At 41.8% G+C, this 5,105-nt stretch overlaps 1 long non-coding RNA gene across 1 annotated transcript; it reads left to right on the top strand.

Moving 5' to 3' along the window:
• On the top strand, window positions 1–1,819 carry LOC130924440 (uncharacterized). The gene is made up of 4 exons (XR_009064875.1): window positions 1–1,105; window positions 1,285–1,409; window positions 1,489–1,617; window positions 1,689–1,819. It is a non-coding gene; the product is annotated as an uncharacterized LOC130924440 (long non-coding RNA).
• The last annotated feature ends 3,286 nt before the right edge of the window (window positions 1,820–5,105 follow it).

Raw genomic sequence — 5,105 nt, 5'->3', positions numbered from 1 at the left:
CCACACAGACCACGCAAACATCAAAATAAAAGTACACAGAAAACCCACACATACTGACCAATATGTCCTATGGACATCTGAACACTCCACTATCCACAAACTGTTGGTAGTCAGAACATTACATGAACGTACTACAATAATCACGGACCTGGAAGACAGAACACAGGAGGAAAACCACTTACAACATGCACTAAAAAGATGTCAGTATCCACTGGGCAATAGCAAAAGGTGCAAGACAGGTTAAAAACAAAAACAACATAACACAGGGGGAAAGAAAAATAAACAATCAAAACAAGAACACAGATATGGTGACGTTGAGAGGAGTTTCGGAAAGTATCCAAAGAGCCATGAGAAAATACAACATAAACACACCAGTAAAATCACTCACAGCACTCCACCAGATATTGCTCCATCCAAAGGACAAAATCCACCCAAAAAACAAATGCAACTCCACATATGAAATTGTATGTAAATCATGCAATAAATCATACATCGGGGAGAGAGGGAGGAGCTTTATTACAAGAAAAAAAGAACACAAAGAGAGTATGAGAAGAAGACAGAAATAAGACAAACAAGAGCAATAAAATAACAGCACAACAGGAACACCACAAGTCAGCCATCACCGACAACTGCAAAAGAGAAAACCACATTATTGACTGGGAAAAGGCCAGAGTCATCTGCACCAAAGAAAACAAACATAAGTGCTGAATCAGGGAAGCCAGTGAAATCCGCAAGTGGGGCCAGAGGACCATCAACAAGGACGAGGGGGCTTACAGTACATGCTTGCTACTACCTGGACATGCATCCTGGAAGACTGAATGGTCAGCAGAGGGCGTCACTTGCCTATAAAATCTAACAAGTTGTCGCGTTCTGCTGCTGGTCAGAATTTGTTTTTGTTGCATAGCCGGCTGTGGGGGCGTGCCGACGTCGCACCTACAGCTAATCCCTGCTCATCAGTGATAGTATATAAACGCAGGCCATCCGGGAGAAGAATGCCGAGCTATTTTCCTTGCTGGTCGCCATTTACATACTGCTTTCGAGTCTCTTTGTATTTGCCATCTAGTTCGTCAGACGTCTTAGTTTTGTGATCCTTTACCTTGTGCAGGTATCGAGTGTGTTTTTGTTTGTCTTTTTGGCTATTTGCCCTCCGCTCAGTTTTCGCGTTTTTGATCCCCGTCGACCTATTTGTCACGGACCCCTTTTTACCGCGTTTGCGTGTTTTGTTTTATTTGTGATTAATAAATCCCCGAACGCTTCCCCTCTGTTGTCTGTTTTTGGGTCCAGTCTTGTTCCCCGCATTCGCGGACCTTAACACAGGTGACGCCTTCATCAATCAGTGGATAAAGATGCGTCACACCAACACCAGTGACACTCTCATGAAGTCGGAAGTAGTCGCCGAAACATGTCAGGTAAATAAAACAACCTAAAACAATTGCCTGTGTTAGGGCCTCTGCCCCTTCCTCCTGAAACCTGGCCCACTTGCGGCAGGCGTGCATGAGTTTTCTGATTGCAGGTTGAATGCCAGACGGGTGGAGCGGCCACAGGTCACAATCAGCAGCCTTGAAAAAGCCAGTGGACGCCTCACCTCGTCGCCAGATCAATTCGTCTAGTTCTGCTGTCAGTTGTATCCCGCCTTACTTACATTTTTGACTACTATTCTTGGCTCACGATTTTTGCTTCTGTCCCAGGACCTGTTTGTGCACGCCCCTTGTTGGATCTCCAGGCCTGATTTCCCCCCCGAGCTTTACGTGAGGCATCACGTCGGTCTGGATCTCGCCAGCAACGCCCGAACAATAAACAAAAACATTTTTGTTTTCACAGCCTGTCGTCCCGTTGTCTGCTTTGGGATCCTCTCCCATCCACGAACCCTAACAGCCTGTGATAAAAGAAAAAACAACAACTAATCAATAAGTGTAGACAAAATTAACTCTATACAAGTAGCAATCTTTCCAAGCCAGTAATCTGATTAAAGTTGCCTTAGTGTCTGTGCGTTACTATTTTGTTATTGCATCATAATGTATGTAGACCGAAGAATATTGTGATCATGTACGAGGAGCATTCTGAATAGAAAATGTTAGAAAGGTTCCCATTACGCGTTCGTTTCCATGGTAACCGCTCATAGTTACTTCCCGTTTTGGTCTCGAGTCACATGCGCTGAGTGTTTTGCGAATGAGAAAGGCGTGTGAAGCAAGGGTGCACATTTGAGCCAAGTGCAGCCACCTGTTGAGCTGTGCGAGTGAATGTGAATCTGTGTGCGTCCATGAATGAGCGTGAGTATTTTTCCTTAATTCTGGAGGGTTCCACCGGTTAGAGCTCCTACATGCACGGCCATTTCGTAGCTTTGCCGTTGCAAAGGCGGGCAGTCGGCGAGCATTATTTACATTATATTCGTGTTGCACATGTATGCCGTGAGGTGACGTACTCATTTAGCATCTGTGGGAACCCTAAGCCCGATTGAGTCTAAAGTGCTTAGTTGCTGCCACGTTTTGTGGCCAACTTGACCGCGTGTGTGTACGCCTTACTTTCGGGTTGTGCGCGCGCATTCGCGCCCTCTCCCACCTTTGCGTTTATTGCATTGTGCAATTCATTTGTGTGTTGTTCATTATTGTGCTGTCAATTTGCATTGTTTTATATTGCCACTGATATGCGGTTAACCCTAACCCCTAAACCAGGGGTCTCCAAACCAGTCCACGAGGGCCGCTGTGGGTCCTGGTTTTTGTTCATACCGATCAAGCACAGACATTTTAACCAATGTAGTTTGTACTAAATCAAGCAGCACCTGACTGCAATCAACTGATTACACTTATAAAAAACAAGATTGGTGAAAAGGACCGTCTTGTTTTGTTGGAGAGAAATCCTGCACCCATTGTGGCCCTATATGGAATAGTTTGGAGACCACTGCCCTAAACCCTAACCCGAAGTTCAGAATTTTTTAACATCAGGCTTAATCTTCGAGTTTGCGGGGGCTTAATTAGTCGGTGGAGTTGATTTCAACAAATTCCAAGCAGTTTGTGAATTATTTGTTAGTTTCAGGGCTCCGGAGTGGCTAAGCTAGCACGAGTCAATGTTGGTTCAAACCAACTCCATCGACTAATTAAACTAGAAGATTATACCTTGACTGATTAAGTCAATTCCATGCGATGTCATTTTTCTGTTGTCATTCTTATGTTGAGGCAGCAAAGCGAGAAAAATTGGGAAAAAAGTAACCGATAAATTACCTTTAAGGAAACTTACTTTCATAATCAAGTAATTAGTAAAATAACTAGATTAGTTTTTTGAGGCGTAATCAGTAATTAAATTACTTTTTCAAGTAATCTGTGCCTACTAGAGATGTCGGGATGCCGATCGATAGGGTCCGATCACGTCATTTTCAAAGTATCGGAATCGGCAAAAAAATATCGGCCATGCCTTTTTAAAAAAAAAAAAATATATATATATATTTTAATTAAATCGTTTTCTAATTGTATTTAACGTTACAGACATAATATGTTACACTCATCCAAAGTCTTTAGTTTAGGCTTAAGGTAGGGTTATCAAATTTATCCCGATAACAGCGGCAAATAATTAAAAAAAAAAAAGTGTCACGTTAAAATATTTAACGCTGCACGACCTTCTCACTCATTGTTGCTCTCAATCTGTAATGACGCCGTTTTACCTATATAGAGAGATAAAAGGCAGCGCAAAATGAGTAGAGTGAACTTTGGAAGCCTTTGGAGCCTTTTTTTAATTGGCTAAAGCCTTGCAATCCCTCTCCCTATGATTAGAAATATCATGGGAAGCAATGTGGGGAAGCAAGGTGGCAATTGATCTTTGTCTTAACACCTTATGTTATTTCCCAACGCAGAGAAGATATATCAATTGGTAGCACTACGCACAGTCATGGTTCCACTTCCCATCATGCATTTGGGATGGCCACAGTATCATTTACTGAAAGCTCAGCAAATACACTAGATGGCAATATTTAGTCACAATATACAAAGTCACAAGTCTTTCTATCCGTGGATCCCTCTCACAGAAAGAATGTTAATAATGTAAATGCCATCTTGAAGATTTATTGTCATAATAAACAAATACAGTACTTATTTATTGTATGTTGAATGTATATATTCGTCCGAGTTTTATTCATTTTTTTTCTTAATGTATTGCCAAAATGTATATGATCGGGAAAATTATCGGGAATGATTGGAATTGAATCGGGAGCAAAAAAAAGCAATCGAATCGGGAAATATCGGGATCGGCAGATACTCAAACTAAAATGATCGGGATCGGATCGGGAGCAAAAAAACATGATCAGAACAACCCTAGTGCCTACCTACTCTATTGACTTGTCTGAGTAGAGATATGTGGACGTCACCCTCTAGTGGTGGCTGCCATTACTGGGGTGTTTACACACCTAAGTAGCAGTCCAGCGTCAGTCAATGTAAACAGTAACATTAGCTGACTGCTGCTGGCTGTGTGTTGTGGGCGGCACAACTCAGCAGTGGCGAATGAGGTATTTCCGGTCGTTTTGCTAGTCAATCTAATAATACAACTGGATAGGATGTCGTCATAGAAAACAATTGGAGCAAGCATCAATGATTGGAGCTAGCATCTATTTTTTTTTTTTTTAATATCTTATTACTTATTACTTATTATACTTGCTACCAGTGTTGTCAGTAACGCTAATCTGATTACTTTCGTTCAGTTACGAGCAATGTAACGCGTTCATTTTTCCAAACCAGTAATCTGATTAAAGTTAGTTTTCTTCGTGCCTGTGCGTTACTATTTTGCTGTTGCCTCATAATGGATGTAGAATGAAGAATACTGTTGTCATGTACGAAGAGCATTTCGAATAGAAAATGTTGCTCCTGACTTCACGTTACGTTTTCTCAAAGGTATAAAAAAAAATAAACGGGTCACGTGTGTTACAATGCTGTGTGAGCACTGTCTGGTGTCTGCAGCGGCTGCCAACAACATATCCTGGGTACCGCGTCAGGACGCTAACAAAAGGCAGGAGCGATACCACAAACGACTGCCTTTGCTCACTAGAAATACGAAAAAAATTAGCATACTGTGATAAAGTTCATTATTTTCTGTAATGTACTGATAAACATTAGACTTTCATA

The sequence above is a fragment of the Corythoichthys intestinalis genome, chromosome 11 (assembly GCF_030265065.1).
Source record: "Corythoichthys intestinalis isolate RoL2023-P3 chromosome 11, ASM3026506v1, whole genome shotgun sequence".
Classification (NCBI taxonomy): domain Eukaryota; kingdom Metazoa; phylum Chordata; class Actinopteri; order Syngnathiformes; family Syngnathidae; genus Corythoichthys; species Corythoichthys intestinalis.
Note: the sequence above shows the minus strand (reverse complement) of the source record. Positions and strands in the feature narration are given on the sequence as shown.